Source organism: Arachis hypogaea, chromosome 11 (genome assembly GCF_003086295.3).
Source record: "Arachis hypogaea cultivar Tifrunner chromosome 11, arahy.Tifrunner.gnm2.J5K5, whole genome shotgun sequence".
Taxonomy (NCBI): Eukaryota; Viridiplantae; Streptophyta; class Magnoliopsida; order Fabales; family Fabaceae; genus Arachis; species Arachis hypogaea.
Genome location: NC_092046.1, coordinates 107,045,234 through 107,063,960, shown reverse-complemented (window position 1 = coordinate 107,063,960; position 18,727 = coordinate 107,045,234). Strand labels below are relative to the sequence as shown.

Sequence of the window (18,727 nt, the reverse complement as noted above, 5' to 3'; positions counted from 1 at the left end):
GATACTTATGGTTGGGTTGCCTCCCAACAAGCGCTTCTTTACCGTCACTAGCTTGACGGTCAACTCCTCTAAGGAGGAGGATCGTAGGGGCTCAGATCTTCACCCCTCATTGTGAACCACTTTCCTATACTCTCATGAATTAGCTTAACATGCTCCAGAGACAGGATCATATTCATAGTATGTGGTATGACTGGGCTTCTAGTGAGCACCACCTTTATGCCAGGTGAGAAATTCTCAGTAGAAATTTTCTTTCTCCTCTAGCCCTTATGTACCTTCTTCTTGGGGCCTCCTCCATATTTGGTGGGTGATGAATGCCCAACACCAAACTTAGGTTTGATGTCAGGTGATGAATGAACTTTCTCTTCCACCACCTCCTCCAATGGATGAATCTTTCCATACCTTATTGCAAGAATAAGAAGAGATATTAGCTCTTATATCCAAAGGCAAGAAGAGAAGCAAAATGAGCTAAAGAAGCCAGAAGTCATGGTTGCTACCATGGCAGAAGCCATTAACCACATGGCCTCCCACCTAAGCTCATGCATCCTAAGTACTCCCATTGGTGAATGTGGAGAATCAACCAAAGAGCATAGTGAGGGAGTGAATTTGAAGCTTCAAGGTGAAGAAGAGGAGTTGAAGCGAGAATTGCAACCAAGGGGAGAAGTTGAGACATTTGAGCCAAAAGGAGTGGTTAAAGACTTAGGAGATGTTGGAAGTCCATGGGAATGTAGAATTAGAGAGCCTTCTCCCAAGAAGCTTGATATTGATGTTGAGGAGGGTTTACAACCTCCAAAGCATTTTATAATTGAAGACTTTGAAGAGGTTGATCATGAGATAGATTCAATCATTGATGAGTTTCTATCTACAATTGAATTCTCTCCCATTGGACATGAATTTGAGGTCATAGAAGAATGTGCATAACCTCCCATACCCTTGGTGAGCAATGAAGAAGAGATTAAATTGGAAGAAAGCTACCAAGAGGAAGAGGTTGACATTGAAGAAGCATGCAAAGAGGTGGAAGTTGTCAAGGAAGAACACAAAGGAGTGGAGCTTGCAAGAACATTGGATACACCTCTCCCCAAGCCTTCACCATCCATCCTTTCATTCAAGTGGGTAAATCTCTTATCTCTAAGCTTTATTATCCCACTTGAATATAGTTTGCTTGAGACGAATGGTCAACTTAGAGCTCTTTGTTGCTTTAAGAGTAAAAGAGAGATGGTTAGTGGTTGGAAACATCACTCTAGGTTCATGATGGTTGCATGATCAAAGTTTGATTGAAAGGTTTGGTATGGTGTAATACCCTACTATTCAAATCCTTATGCTCGAGTCATAAGTCAATGATACTAAGGTGGTACGACTATCAAGGTGGATTTTTAATACATAAATATAAGTATAATTGAAAGGAGTATTAATCGAGAAGCCTGAAAAGAGTAAAAATAAAATCGCAAAGTCGTATCACTCACGCATCAACAACTAAAAGATAAAGCGTGAAGCCGAAAGTGATATACAGATAAAGGCATAAAGGAGAATAAGAGAAGGATAGTACATAGATATATATAACATAAGTAAATAGCCACTAGTCATGGCCTGTGAAGTTTAGGCCGGCTAGGGTACAATATAACATTAGTTGACAACAGAATCTCCTAATCTCTCCCAAAAGAAACATAAGAGCCTCTATAGGCAAGTTCAAAAGAGTTCAATACATAATATAAGCTTTTCAAAATAAAGGTGGAGAGATTCTAAGCAAAATATAAAGTAGAGAATATAAAGATCTTTGCCATCTTTTAGATGAACCACAGCTCACTTATGAGCACATGGACCTGTATCTGAAAAACAAGAGATATATACGGAATGAGAACTCCCGGCCCATAGGTTCCCAGTACGGTAAAAGTGCCAAATAAATACAATGCATTGTAATAAAAACTCACTAAGCATCCTAATCTTCCCTTCACCAAATATTCATCCTATGTTCTCGCTAATCCATAAATAGGCAACTGTCATAAGGGAATGCTAAATCTAATTCATATCTTTCATGCTTCCCAACTTTCTAACTCTCCAACAAATCAGAATCAGAATCATAAGCCAACCCATCACCAGTTATTCTCTCTCAGCAATTCTATATCAATACATCATATCCTCACCTGGAGCAAGTGAACTCACTTCACTGCGTCTACCCAGGGGACTCAAATTATCTCATTCAACAATCATCATCATTATTCAATCACATCATCAATTCATCTCATCAAGAACAGCCCTCAGCATCCACCAACACCAGCATGAGGGACCTCTCAGTTGTACAAACATAAGCAATACAGGCAAGTAATACACAATTAAAGTACAAGTAGAACAAGTAGCACATAATCAGGTAATATAGCATATATGATACAGCAATCTAAAACAAATAGGCAAACTCAAACATTTCAAACATATGCAAATGATGAATGCCTGCCCTATGGCTGATGATATCATCTGTCAGTTATATAGCCAACCCGACAAGTCCTGATAGCTAACCATTAGACTGTCCCTCTGTCGTGCATCCCCGACTCGAGTTATTCTCAATCATAATCATGATCATAATCATAATCATACAACACCCACGCTGGTGTTTATCCATACAACACCCACACTAGTGTTTATCCATGTGGGCGAGCTCATCCAAAACTTTCACAGTGTCCGGCCACACTTACGACATAGGGTCAGCAGAGTATCGAGTCTCAACCTAGAGCAAGTGGTGGCTAGTCACTGCTTTCATCCACGGAAACTAGTATCTCAGATAATCATTCCACATTCATTCATAACATTCCATAATCATTCATCATGACCATATCGTCATTTATACATCACATGATTGCACATTTTATACATCACTCATCATAACACGGGGTAAGTGGGACGAAACCACAACCCTTGCGTCTACCCGGGGAGCCTCTATACTAACCAACCTGGAGCAAGTGGGGCGCAACCACAACCCTTGCATCTACCCAGGAGGTACGTTCTTATATGCCCAGGAAGAACCAAGGAGGGGATCCTAACCTCCCACCATCTCGCTGGGGGCGATTTTACAATACCAGGAGGAACAAGGATGGGGATCCTCACCTTCCTTCATCTTTCTGGGGTCGCACTTCCGAGAAAGAGAGCTCAAGATAAAACAATCATTCAAAGCCTTATTTTCATTTCTAGCAATAAATCAATATTTATCATAGCCATCCGGCTCATGGCATAACCCATAACCAGCCAATAATCATTATCAAATATAGCCCATTGGCTCATGGCATACACCGTACTTCCATCATCACCCTCAGCAACTCATGCAGTCATCATTAATCAAAACTCATCATTAATTCTCCTCTTACTTCGTCCATAAGTTACCACATCTCCTAGCCTATTCCCATCGCTAGGAATACTATAAGTATTTAGGACATAAATGGTGAGAATGGACACTTAGAAGTCTGAAATTCAGCTTTGAAAACTCAAAATCAGCTTTGGGGTGAAAACGGGGCCAATGCGCACGCGTGGAAGTCAGAAAAACAAAGCGACGCGTATGATAAACCCCAATTTTATGGTTTATCCTGTGCTTATTTTAGGAGATTTCATCACCTTTTCCCACATTTATTCAATGAAATAGCATGGTTTTGTAATTTTCCCTTGAATTATGCTTAAGTATAAAAACATGCTTTTTAGGCTCTTAAATTGGTGATTTTAACTAACTTTAATTCCATTCGATGCCTTGATGTGTTTGTTGAGTGATTTCAGGTTCATAAGGCAAGTATCGGATGGAAGAAATGAGGAGAAAAGCATACAAAGTGGAGAATGCATGAGAAAACAAGAATTGGGAATGCATCGATGGGCGTGCAAGCGTACAAGGCGCGCGCACGCAGAAGTGATATCGCATGGTGAGGCGCCCGCGTACAAGGCGCGTACGCGCGGATGAGGAAATAGCCAATTGACGCGCACGCGCACATGGCGCGTACGCGCCGTTACTCGCACGTGACCCACTTAAAGGCAAAACGCTGGGGGCGATTTCTGAGCTGCCCAGGCCCAAATCCAACATGTTTCTGAGTGTGTTTCATGCAGAATTGAAGCCCAAGCAAAGGGAGAGCAATTGTTTTTAACTTAGCATCATGTAGGTTAGTTTCTAGAGAGAGAAGCTCCCTCTTCTCTCTAGAATTAGGGTTCTTAGGACATTTCCATCTTAGATCTAGGTTCAATTTCATGATTTCATCCATTTCCTTTGTGAATTCTTGCTTCTACTCTTTCATTCTCATGGTTTGTAGTGTTAATTTTACTTTTATGCTTCTTTCATGTTTATGAATACTCATGTTGGATTTGGTTTACATTTAATACAATTTGATGTTGATGTCTCTTTTTATTAATGAATTGAGTTGTGAATTTATTTCCCTTGCTATTGGTAGTTGGTAGATTTATTATTCTTGTACATTTACTATGCTTTTCATTTGTACCCACCAAGTATTTGACAAAATGCTTGGTTGGGCTTTAGGGTAGACTTTGAGCATTCTTGGCTTGGAAAGAGTAATTAGGTAATCTTGAGTCATGAAAACCCAATTTAGATTGGTGATCTAGAGTTGTTAATTAATATTAATTCCATTGACTCTAATCTCTTGCTAATTTAATTAGTGAGTTGATTGGGACATTTGGATTGAGATTAGCTAGTCTTGTTTGACTTTCTCTCATGGAAGATAACTTACACCTTCTTCCAATGTTGGAGATGATGAAATAAGATAAATTCTTGTTAATTATTGTTATTAGTGACTAGGATGGAAAGCCTATGATCTCAATCCTTGCCATGAATGTCTCTCTTTATTAATTGCTTTCTTTAATTGCTCTCTTTACTTTTCTTGTCATCTATTTTATCGCCCCTTTTATCAACCAAAACCCTTGCACCTTCATAGCCTATAATCATTCACTTCATTGCAATTCCTTGTGAGACGACCCGGAGTCTAAATACTTCGATTAATTTTCATTGGGGTTTGTACTTGTGAAAACCAAAATTTTTTATTGGGAGGATTGTTTGTTGGTGTAGAGCTATACTAGCAATGAGATTTCAATTGAGGAAATTCTATACCACCAAAGAACTCACTCATCAGCGTGCGCGTCGCCCACGCGCACGCGTGGATAGCAGAAACGTAAGGTGATGCGTACGCGTCATCCACGCGTACGCGTGGGTGCGTTTCGTGCTCCTCGCACAAAATCAGCACAATACCCACACAACTCTCTGGATTTTCTACGAGGCATTTGTATTCGTGCAGCGACGCGTATGCGTTGGCCAGGCGCACGCGTGGGTGAGTAAAATCGAGGATGATGCGTGCGTGTCGGCCACGCGTGCGCGTGGAAGCACAATTTTCCAAAATTTTTACTAATTTAAAAAGCTGCAGAATTACATTTTTAAACCCCAAACTTCCAACACACATAACCTCTTCTACAAAATTTCTTTTTCAACCATTTCTGAACCGCTGGAAAGACCTTTGAATAAACTTTCACAAAAATCTATTTTTGAAGAATTCCGAACTTCGTGGACCGAGTTACGGACCACCAAATTTGGTCAAAAATCAGTTATTACCCAAAAACTAGAAATCACCAATTTTTCAAATGTTCGCAAGCAAAATTCATTTCCACTCATTCAAATGACCACAACCTAACCACATTCACATAATTACACTCAACCAAACCAAACCTACCTCCTCTACATAATTTCATCCAAAACTATCAAATTCAACACCTCAATTTCTCAAACCTTATTATTCAATAACCAAACCAATTATTCACACATTTAATAACTAAAATCCATCGAATCTCTTATATCATCACACCACACACATATCAACTTACCTTTCTTACCTCTTTCCGGCCTCCGGCCCAAAATTCACGGCCTCCGGCCCAAATTTACAATTTAAATGCATATTCCACAAACCAATATTCATTATACAATTCATCAAATTCTCAACACACCAAACATACAAATTTACTCAATTCTCAACTCAATCATTAATTCTTATTGCATAACAACTATACATATTAGTACCAACCATTTGCACAATCCAAACTTAATCTTAGGGGCATCTAGCCTAGGAATTCTCATCACATCACACGGTACTTAAATGAAACTTAAACAGTACCTCTTGTAGCCAAAATAATTGAGCTTCTTCTTGAAAGTCTCCACCAACCCTTAGTTCTAAGCCTCACCAAAGCTCCTCAAGCCATACCAACCTCCCAATTGTTCACAAAAATCACCAAATACACTAACATAACCAATTTCATATATATACATTAACCTAGGGTTCATGAAAATGATAAATCACAAGGGTTGGAGGGTTCCTTACCTTAACCCACGAAATTTTGTGATGAATATCACCAATGGCTCATACTAGAGCACCTCTAAACAACCAAAATTACAAGATTTCCTTAAAACCCAAACCAAATTCGAATTTAAAGAGAAAAACAAAAACTAGGCAGAGGAGAGTGGATTACTCACCACAAAACTTAGATAGAATTGTATAGGATGAGAAGAGTAACGCTTGGCCATAAACGGCTCGTCAATCGGAGCTTCGTAGCTCAAATTATCGTGATTTGAAGTTCGGAAGGCTAGGTTTCCTTCCTCTCTTCTCTCTATCCGCCCCTACCATCTTTCTTTAGGGTAAATGAGCTGAAATGCTCATAACTAATGTTTATATATCTTGGATCTTGGGCCCACTTGGGCCCGGTTCACTTATTTTGTCCGTTGGCCCAATTTTGGGCCAAAACTTTTATGATTAGCGCTCTAAATCGCATTTTAAATATTTCTACCTGTCCTAATTATAAATCATAATTTCTTAGTCTTATTTACTTATAATTAATTTTCTCAGCTGCAGTACCAGACAGATCTCAGTCGGTACTGCCAGTCAGATTCCAGTGCGCGTTTTTACGCAGAAAACTATGTTTTCCGACTCAGAAAAATCCACTCAGTCCAAATATCATATTTAAATTATCAAATTCCGATTGCTCGATTTTCTAACCATATTCGGTCCTATTTAATTTATTATTTAATTAATTACAGTTTGACCGGGTTTTACATGTGGAGTTAGATTGCTCGGGTCTAGGAGGATGTTTGGGTGCTTCATTGAGAATTCGGCTCGCCTACCACCCAGATGGAATTACCATGATCAACTTGAAGATGGGTGTGTTAACAAAGTATGTGATCCCGGATTACAAGATATGAATCAATTTTGGGAGCTTATGGTGACATCTTTTCCATTTTTCTCTTTTGTACATATTGGTAAATTAGTTTAATTTCTTGTTTTGTTTGGTTTGTTGAGTTTAGTTAGTAGTCTAGTATGCTAAATAAGGTTTTATGGTGTTTTCGTAACTGTTTGGAGGTTTGGAATGCTTGGTTAGGTGCAAGAAATTGAAACTTTTCGAAAAACAGAGCACCCAGCCACGTGTACACGTGACCTCAAGTTTTCAACCATCCACGCATACGCCTTGCCTACGCGTACACGTGATTACCAAGTTTTTCATGCTCCCATACAAATTCCATAGAGTTGCACGCGTTTTGGGCTGGAATTGTGCCTCTAGCACAAAATCCACCCACCCGTTCACGTCGTCTTACGCGTACACGTCGCCTTTCTCTAATTTGATGTTCACGCGTGCATGTGACTCACGCGTACACGTGACATTCCTTTCACCTCATCACACTTATGCATCACACCACGTGTATGCATGGGCACCTTGTTCCATCCACCTCCATTTCTTCTCTTCTTTCCATTTCTTTCCTTCTTCTCTCCTCTCCTCTTTTCTTTCCCTCCTTCAACCATCATCCAACACTACCAATCACCATTTATCACCAACTCCTTTAGTTAATTAGTTAGTTATTTAGTTAGTTTAATTTTCGTTTAATTTTTTGTTTTTCATTATGAGTGTTGGATTATTAATTTTGTTTGCTGTTTATTGCTGCTTATTATTAACTTGATGCTATTTTAGCATAACTGTTTTTGATATTCATTGTTGGATTTCTTTATTGAGGTTACAAGTGTTACTTGGTTTTGAACTCTTCATGCTTAACATTTTTGAATACCAAGTACGTAGGACATTGCCTTCAAAGTTCTTTACATCTTTGAATTGCATGTTGTAGCTAGCTAGCATGTGATTTGATTTCATTATCTGTGATGAGGAAATCTTTGTATTATCAATGCATTTTTGTTAGGTGATGCTTGTTTATGATCGATCCTTATTTACATCACCTATTTCATGCATTGAGATTGTGGAATTGTGAAATTGGATCAAAAGCTTACCTAGTGACATATTTTTTAGCTTTGTAAAGCTTTGTGGACCAGGCTTGCTATGTGATTGGTTTTAATTTCCATCTCTCTTTTCCTAAGTTCCATAACACCCATGTGTTCCACCTCTATGTCACTTAGGTGTTGCAAACAAACTTCAATAAATGTCATTGTTTGATGTGTGAGCTCTATATTTCATTTGGTTCATTAAGTTTCCTTGCACATCAATCAATGCACATGCATTATCCATTTCACAATTGCTTTATCATTTGCTTGAATGCTTTTATGCTTCTTTATTGCTTGTTTGCTCATCTTAACTTACAAGTCTCTGTAAAGTACTTCAAGCACACTAGAATGAGTAAAGTGCATACTTTCTTTTATGTAATTGTGACATAGCTCTCTATTCTAGTGTGTGTATTCTAAACCGCATGCAACTTAGAACTCACACACTACTCTTCCTTAATGTCACACTGATTCACTCACTCCATTCTAGTGGTTCTTACCTCATTCCAACAATTTACGCTTCCTTGCTTTTGTATTTTCTGATCTTACTGTGCTATTTTATATTTTTCATGGCTGAGTCATTATAAGCAAAAACGGAAGTGAGAGAAAGAACATGCAGCAGCCAGTTGATCCACCAGCGGAAGGTGCAAACTTTTAAGTGTGGTGAGGTCGTCCAACCAATCGACATTTTTGGGTGACAATTTCTAATCCCAACACTTTCACATTTCATTTTTTAGGTCTTTTAGGATTTTTTGTTGCATTTTCTTGTTTTACATATATATACATAATAAGCTTAGTCAAAATAATGAAATTTTCCAAGAAACTTATCTACAGGGCACCCCAATTGATTTGAGAAAAAAAATTAAGAACTTGCTTGAATTATATATATTGTGGAACATGTTTTGAGCTAAGAACACAAGCATGTGAGTTTTGAGCCTAATTGTGTGGTTACATCATATAACCACTATTTCTATTCTTGTGTGTATTATTCTCTTTCTATAATTGTAATCTTTGATTTGTTTGATTATTTATGTCTATTATTTTGTGTATGAATGCACTTATATGATTGAGGCCATTGTTTCAAATAGCTCACGTACCCAAATAGCCTCACTTTTTATCTACCATTGTTAGCCAACTTTGATTCTATTTTAAACCCCTTTTGTTCTTAATTTAGCACACTACAAGCCTTAAAGCGAAAAATAATAAATGTCCTTAGTTTGGATCTTTGATTAGCTTACGCTAGTGAGTGTGTGTATCATTTAAGTATGGGAAATTTAGGAACTTAGGTAGAGATAAAAGTGTGTTTTTATATTTTTGTCAAAATTTTGGGAATTGGGTACATACTCATGTATTAATCATGTTTAAACCATGTGCATTGGTATCTTTGTATATAATTCATCAAAAGAAAAAGAGAAAAACAAAAGAAAAATAAAAATATAAAAAATATAAAAAAATAGAAGAAAAAGAAAAGCAATAAAAAGGGGACAAAATGCCCCAAAGTAAAGTTCAATAAAAATCAATGCATATGTATTGTGATCAAAAAGAGAATGCATGAGTGTGTGAAAAAGTGAAGAATGGGTAGTTAGGTTTGCTTTAAATATTATAGGTTGTCATAGGTTAGGTGGTAAGTTTAAGTTAATCAAAGATTCAAATTTCTAGTCCACTTGACCAAAGACAATCCTACCTTAACCCTAATCCCATTACAACCTTTAGATAAGCCCTCATGATATTTGTATCCATGCATTGAATAATTGTTGATTGTTAGATGAAAAACAAATCTTAAAAAGCATGATTAGGAGAGAATTGAGTGAATCAACCCTATACACTTGAGTGACTAGAGCGGATACACATCCGGTGAGGGTTCGATTGCTCAATTACATATTTTCACCTAGGATTATCTCTTTTGTTGCAAGTTGTAAATTCTTTTCAATAACTCAATTCAATTGTGGATTTGACTTGGTTGTTAACACCTTTAGCCCTTATGTTCATATATGAATTCTTGGAAATTGATTTATTTTGACCAAGTGGTTGCATTCATTTAGACAGTTGCATGTAGGTAGTTTGCATTTAGATAGTTTGCATTGAATAAATGTTGATATCCTTTATTTCTTTCTTGAGTTTAGCATGAGGACATGCTTAGTTTAAGTGTGGGGAGGTTTGATAAACTCCAATTTTATGGTTTATCTTGTGCTTAATTTAGGGGATTTTACCAACTTTTTCCACATTTATTCAATGAAATAGCATGATTTTATAATTCTACCTAAATTTGTGCTTAAGTGTAAAAACATGCTTTTTAGGACATAAAATAGCTAAATTTAATTCACTTTAATTCCATTCGATGCCTTGATATGTTTGTTAAGTGATTTCAGATTCACAAGGCAAGTATTGGATGGAAGAAGTGAAGAGAAAAGCATGCAAAGAGGAGAATTCATGAAGAAATGAGTATTTGGAGAATTGAAGGCCACGCGCATGTGTCACCCACGCATACGTGTGACAATAAAAAGCCAGACGACGCGTACGCGTGACCCATACGTACGCGTCACAATCAGCACGTGACCTCATTAAAGTGAAAATGCTGGGGGCGATTTCGGAGCTTCTCAGGCCCAAATTTAACTCATTTCTGAGGTTATTTCATGTAGAATTGAAGATTGGACAAAGGGGGAGCAATTAGTTTAGCTTAGCATCATGTTGTAGTTAGTTTTCTAGAGAGAGAAGCTCCTCCTTTTCTCTAGAATTAGGGTAGAATTAGGTTAGATCTCCTTAAAATTTAGGTTTAATTCTTGTTTCCATCTTGTTTTCTTTATAATTTCTTGTTCCCACATCCTTATTCTCTTAGTTTTTCTTGTTAATTTCCCTTTTATGTCACTTTTATGTTTATGAGCACTCTTGTTGATTTTAATTTCCTTTAATGTAATTTATGTTTTATGTTCCTTTATTGTTCAATTGAGTTGTTATTATTGTTTCCTTGCAATTGGTAGTTGTAGATTTTATTATTCTTGCAATTTTACCATGCTTTTATTTTATGCCTTCCAAGTGTTTGACAAAATGCTTGGTTTGATGTTAGAGTAGATTTTTGAGCATTCTGGACTTGAAAAGAGAAATTAGGCAATCTTAAGTCATGAATACCCAACTTATGTTGGTTATCTAGAGTTGTTAGTTAATATTGTTTCCATTGACGCTAATCTTTTGCTAATTCAATTAGTAAGTTGATTAGGACTTTTGGATTCAGATTAACTAGTCTTATTAGACTTTCTTCGAGTGTTGGAGATGACATTATACCTTCTTCCATTGTTGGAGATGACTAAATAGGATTAGCTCTTGTTAATTATTGTATTATGATTGATGACTAGGATAGAAAGCCTATATTCTCAATCCTTGCCATGAATGTCTCTCTTTATTAATTACTTTCTTTAGTTGTTTAATTTACATTTCTTGTCATTTATTTTCTTGCCCATTTACCAACCCAACCCCTTAGATACCATAACCAATAATATGCATACCTCACTGCAATTCCTTTGAGAGGACGACCCAGGACTAATACTCTCGGTTACTTTTATTGGGTTGAACTTATGACAACCAAAATTAAACTTTGATGTGAGGATCGAATATCGGTTTGGGCTACGCTCACAACAAAATTATTTTGTTAAATTTCGAACTGGTATAAATCCTTCTATCAGTATGTCTTTCCACCAAGTGACAGGGCATAAGCATTGAGCTTTGTATGTAGGTACCTCTTTTGTCAGAGAGCGGTGGAGGTTTGAAAACTTTGAAAACCATGTAATCCTCATGTAACCTTAGCATCAATTCACCCCTCTCAACATCAATTAGGGTTCTTCTAGTGGCTAGGAATGGCCTTCCTATGATGATGGAGTCATCTGTATCCTCTTCCATGTCAAGTATCACAAAATCTACCGGGAGAAATAGCTCTCCAACCTTGACCAGTACATTCTCCATTAGCCCATATGCTTGCTTTCGAGACTTGTCAGCCATCTCCAGTGCTATTCTTGTAGGATGCGCTTCTTGGATTCCCAATTTCTTCATTACAGAGAGCCGCATCAAATTTATGCTTGAACCAAGATCACATAGTGCCTTCTCAAATGTAATAGTTCCAATGGTGCATGAGATCAAGAATCTTCCGGGGTCTGGCATCTTCTTGGGTAGCTTCCTCTAAATCAGTGCACTGCACTCCTTGGTCAAGATCACAGTTTCATCTCCCCTCAAGGCCTTCTTCTCAGACAGTATGCTTTTCATGAAGGCCATATAGGGAGGCATATTCTCCAACACCTCAGTAAAAAAATATTGATGTACAACTTTTTTAAAGATTTCTAAGAACTGACTGAACTACTCATCCTTGGTCTCCTCTTGAAGCTTCTGAGGGTGTGGTACTTCAGGCTCCTGTGCCACCAATGGGGCGTCTAACAATGTACTTCTAGCCTCTTGTTGATGCTTTTCTTCCTTCAATTCCTCAGCAGAATGGATCTCTTTTGGCTCGGCCTCCTTGGCCATGACAAGGGCCTTACACTCTTCTCTTGGATTTACCTCTGTGTTACTGGGAAGAGTGTTAGCAGGTCTCTTAGGTATCCACTTACTCAACTGACCCACTTGTACTTCCAAGTTCCGAATTGAAGTTCTTGTGTCTTGCATAAAGCTATGAGTGGTATTGGAAAGTTCAGCAACTATTGTGGCTAAGTCAGAAGTGTCTTGGCTTTGAGAGTGTCCTTGTTGCTACTGAGAGGGCTGGAACTGCCAGGTGTTAAACCTATTCTGATTGGATCCACCCTGGTTGTTGTTGAAGTTCTGTTGGGGCTTTTGTGGTTGCTCCCTCCACCCAAAATTGAGGTGATTCCTCCATCCCTGATTAAAAGTATTCGAGTATGGATCATTGTTGGAATTTCTAGAAGAGTTGGCTATGCAATTAACTTGCTCAGTGGTGGGTTGAGCATAGCCACAAGCGTCCCCTTGGTTATAGCTCCCAATCATGTCATAGGATGCATCTTGAGTGTTGACAGCTGAGACTTGCATCCCTGTTAAGTGCTGAGAGATCATGCTAATCAGTTGGGACATGATCTTGTTTTGAGCCAAGATGGCATCTAGTGTGTCTACCTCCATGACTCCTTTCTTCTGAGTAGTCCCAGTGTTCACAGGGTTCCTCTCAGAAGTGTATAAATACTGGTTATTGGCAACCATCTTAATAAGCACATTTGCCTCTTCAGGTGTCTTCTTCATATGCAAGGAACCACCTGCAGAGTTGTCTAGTGACATCTTAGCCATCTCAGAAAGGCCATGATAAAAGATCTGCAACCTGGTCCATTCAAAAAATATATCAGGAGGGCACTTCCTGATCATCAGCTTGTATCTCTCCCAGGCTTCATAGAGGGACTCCCCATCTTTTTGTCTGAAGGTATAGATATCCACCCTAAGATTAGTTAGTTTCTGAGGTGAAAAGAATTTTATCAGAAATTCAGTGACCACCTTGTCCCACGTGTCCAGGCTCTCCTTGGGCTGAGAATCAAGCCACTGCTTTGCTTAGTCCCTCACAGCAAATGGGAAGAGCATGAGCTTGTAGACCTCATGATTCACTCTATTTATTTTTACAGTGTCACAGATCTACAGAAAGTTAGAGATGAATAAATTTGGATATTCCTACGGGAGTCCATGAAATTGGCAATTCTGCAGCACCAGAGTGATCAGTTGTGGTTTAAGCTCAAAGTTATTTGCACTAATAGCATGTACAACTATACTGTGCCCATAGAAGTCAGGAGTAGGTGCAGTGTATGAGTCAAGCACCCTCCTTGCATGCTCATCAGTGTTCATGTTTCCACCATTAGCACCGATGGTGGGCTCTTCAGCTTCCTTCTCAAAAGTTTCCTTGAGATTCTCTCTGGCTTTATAAGCTCTAGCTTGTTGCAAACGTCGCCTCAATATCCTCTCAGGTTCAGAATCAAACTCAAGAAGGGAATTTTTATCCCTGTTCCTACTCATAAACAAACAAGAGACAAAGAAAAGTGGGAGTCTCTATGTCAAAGTATAGAGAGCTCCCAGTGAGATATCCTAAAAAATAAGAAATAAAATAAATTAAAGTAAACAATTAAACTAAAATTTCGAAAATAAGAATGAGAAAATAACGTAAAAATTTTTGAAAACTAAAAAGAGAAAAATACTAAAATTTTCGAAAATAAAAAGAGAAAAATACTAAAGGGACACCAAACTTAAAACAGAAATTAAAGGAAATTAAATAAAACAAAATTCAAAATTAAAGGGAAAATAAATAAAATTGAAAATTGAAAATTAAAAGAAAAAGTAAATAAACAAAACTAATAAAAATACCAAATATAAGCAACTAGACAACTTGTAGTTGTCGATCACAAACAATCCTCGACAACGGCGCAAAAAACTTGTGCGGGAATTCGAGAACCCCACAGCTTAACCGGCAAGTGCACCGGGTCATCCAAGTAATACCTCAGGTGAGTGAGGGCCGATCCTACGAGGATTGCTGGACTGAGCAATGATGAATCCATATTTGACAATATATTTTGGTTTGATTTGAGTGGATTTCATCATATAAACCCACATTTATTCATCCAAATAGCATACTTTTGTGTTCTCTCCCTAAATTGAGCCTAATTGTGAAAACATGCTCTTTTGTGCTTAATTTAGTCAATTTTATTCCATTTATATTCCATTCGATACCTTGATGTTGTTTGTGAGTGATTTCAGATGTAGAAGGTAGGAATGGCTTGGTAAAGATGGAAGAAGAGCATGCAAGAGGGAAAAAACATGAAGAAAACAAAGGAGAAGCACACATTGGAGTGTGCGTGCGCAAAACCTACTGTTACGCACAAGAAGCAAATTAGCATGTGTGCGTACGCACACAACTCTGTGCGTACACACAGGTCCCAGCACATGACTCACTTAATACAAATCGCTAGGGGCAATTTCTGGGCCTCCAAAGCCCAGTTTTGAGACTTTCTGAAGCTGATTCTTGCTATATCAAAGGGCCATCATTCCATGTGAAAGGAGGAGAAATTAGGGTTAGTTTAGCATCATGTAGGTCAATTTCTAGAGAGAGAAGCTCCCCCTTCTCTCTAGAATTATGGTTTCTTAGTTTAATTTCTTTGTAATTTCTCTTTTTAATTCTTGTTTTCATCTAATTTCTTATACCTTTCTTTGTTCTATTGTCTTAATTTTCTTAGTTTATCTTGTTGATTTCTCATTTTGGTTACTTTATATGTTGATGAACACTCTTGTTATTTTGATTTACATTTAATGCAATTTATGTTTCATGCTCTTTTATTGTTGAATTGAGTTGCTATTCTTACTTTCCTTGCTTAGTAGTTGTAGAATTTATTATTTCTTGTTATTTTATCATGCTTTCTTTTTATGCCTTCCAAGTGTTTGATAAAATGCTTGGTTGGACTTTTGCCTAGTTTTTCACACTTTTGGTTGGAATATTGGGTATTTAGGTGAACTTGAGTGGTAGATGTACATTCCACATTGTGTGAGGATTGTTAATTGATTTGGTTTCCACTAACTCTAAGCCTTCCATTAATAGAGTTGCTAGGACTTGTGGATTGAAATCAATTATGCCCTTTTGACTAATTCTCGATATTAGGATTGACTAATTGGGATTAATTCTACACAATTACCATATTTGTGGTCCATAACTAGGATAGAAATCCTTAATTCCCCAATTCTTGCCAAGAGCCCCTTTATACCATTTAATTTCCATTTTCATTGCTTTACTTGCTTTCCATTTAATTACTTGCCATTTTAATTCTTGCTTCTTATAATCAAAACCCTAAAATCCCCTATAGCCAATAATTGATCACATTAATTGCAACTCCTAGGGAAGACAACCCGAGAATTTAAATACTCTCGGTTTCTATTTGCTTTGGATTGTGACAATTTCTAGAATTAAAATTTGATTAGGATCAATTGTTGGTTCGGAGCTATACTTGCAACGAAAAATCTATTTTGTGAAACTCCTAACCCGCTTTAGGCCATTTGTCAAGCAACAATCGTTGTCCAACTAGCTTAGTTAGGTGAATCAAAAAGAGGTGTTGATGGTTGAAATTCGCATAGAATAATAAACAAGAGAATAAAGAAAGCAAATAAGGGTTTGGTGTGAAAACAGTAAGAGAAATCAGTTAAGGCTCCGGAGATGTTTACTTTTCCAGATTAAAAGTTCTTACCAACTATTTTAACAATGGATGATTCATTCAATAACAAACTATAAATGTCTAAATCCTAATCTCTTAGTGATTTAGCCTCCTCTAACTTTCATTAACCGCCACTCTCGTGGTCACTTAATTCCACTTAGAGGGTTAAGTTCAAAAACTATTTTATGGCCACAAAAATCCTAATTACCCAAACGTAACAGGATTATATGTCACATATCCCAATTAGTTCATGTAATTAGCAGTTTCGGAGGAATTTATTTTCACATTGGTGTTCAAGCGAGATAACTCTCTCGAGAATCACAAGAACTCATATAGAATAAGGGTCATACTTTCGTTCCACCCAGATTCATAATATTAAAAACGAAAACAATCCTTGAAATTGAATCAGTACATTAATTAAAATAGAAAAGCAATAATTTTAATCCATAAAATAGAGCTCCTAACCTTAACCAAGAGGATTAGTTGCTCATGACTTACAGAGAAAATAGGGTTTTGAAAAGTGAAACATGCGGAAGAGAGAAGACAAAAGATCTTTTTCCTTTTATACTAACCTAATTTGATAAGAAAAATAAAATAAAATAATAAACCCTAAAACTAAAAGATATTGTTTGTAATTAAAAATTACAAAAAGAAAATAAAATATAACTAATAAATATTAAATCCACTTGAGATGCCAAAAGAGGCGGGATTCGATCAGTACCATTGGCGTTAAACGCCATATTGGGCATTTAATGCCCAATAGTGAGTGAGCTCGTGCATGCTTGAGTCCTTTGCTGGCGCTAAACGCCAGTTGGGCATTTACCGCCCAGGGGGGTTGCCATCTTTTCTGTTTTTAGCTCCAAACTCTGTTAAACTGCTCTGAATTTCACTTGAAATCATAAAAATACTAAAATAACTCAAAGTAGCATCCAAATGGGATTTTTGCACCAAAATACTATGTAACTAAATAAAATTTAATAAAAAACAACTGGAAAATGACAAGAAAAAGGGCTGTCAGAAATTGGGTAAATAATGTCGGCTTCCGACAGCTTCATCACTTCCTTCTGAACCACTTCCTTTTTTGTAGGATTATGCCTCCTTTGTGCTTGCACCACTAGTTTAACATCCTCTTCAAGTAGAATTTTGTGCATACACATTGCAGGACATATTCCCTTAGGATCACCAATAGTCCATTAAATTGCTATTTTGTGTTCTTTTAGTACCTTAATTAATGCCTCTTCTTCACAAGTGTTTAGTGAAGAATTAATGATCACTGGATATGTCTCTGACTTCCCAAGCAAAAACATATTTCAAAGAGGAAGGCAAGGGCTTTAATTCAATCTTTGATGGCCCCTCTTCCTTTGAAGGAGTATATGATGCTTCCTTGGGTGGTGCTATCATTTCAATTTCACCAACCATAACTTCAACAAAGGACTCTAGTGATTCATTGAGCTCTTCTTCTTCTAATGCCTCTTATACCAAGGGATCATTCACATCCACTTTCATGCATTCCTCATAGTCATCAGGATGTTGCAGGGCTTTGAATACATTGAGCATAATTTGTTCATCATTCACCTTCAATGTTAATTCACCTTTTTTCACATCAATTAGGGCCCTCCTGGCGGCAAGAAAATGTCTCCCCAATATAATAGAGGCATTGACATCCTCTTCCATATCTAAAATGACAAAATCTGTAGGGAATATAATTGTCCCCACCTTCACCAGTAAATTCTCAACAACACCTAAAAAAATTTAAGAGAACGGTTAGCAAGTTGTAAAGAAATTTGGGTAGGTTTTACCTCTTCAATTTGGAGCTTGCACATTAAGAATAATGGCATGAGATTGATGCTAGCTCCAAGATCACATAAAGCCCTCTCAACAGTCACATTTCCAATGGTGCAAGGAATCACAAAGCTTCCTGGATCCTTGAATTTCTCAGGGAGGTTCTTTTGAATTATGGCACTACATTTCTTTGTGAGCACCACCGTTTCATTCTCCTTCCAATTCCTTTTTTTTGGAAATTAGCTCCTTCATAAACTTTGCATAAAGGGGCATTTGTTCAAGAGCTTCAGCAAAGAGGATATTAATTTGGAGCTTTTTGAATACTTCTAGGAACTTAGAAAATTGTTAATCCTTGGGCTGTTTTTACAATCTTTGAGGGTACGGAATTCTCGAATTATATTTAGGCACTTGAATCTTTTCTTTTGGTACATATGTGGAAGCTTGAATGGGTTGCTATTGAAGGTTAGGTGTCACATGCTCTCGTTGGTGGTTAATGGCCTATGGACCTCCTGTTCT

At 37.4% G+C, this 18,727-nt stretch overlaps 1 non-coding gene across 1 annotated transcript; it reads left to right on the top strand.

The window, feature by feature from the left end:
• The first annotated feature begins 13,587 nt into the window (after window positions 1-13,587).
• Window positions 13,588-13,694, top strand: LOC112724145 (small nucleolar RNA R71). The gene has a single exon (XR_003163323.1). It is a non-coding gene; the product is annotated as a small nucleolar RNA R71 (small nucleolar RNA).
• The last annotated feature ends 5,033 nt before the right edge of the window (window positions 13,695-18,727 follow it).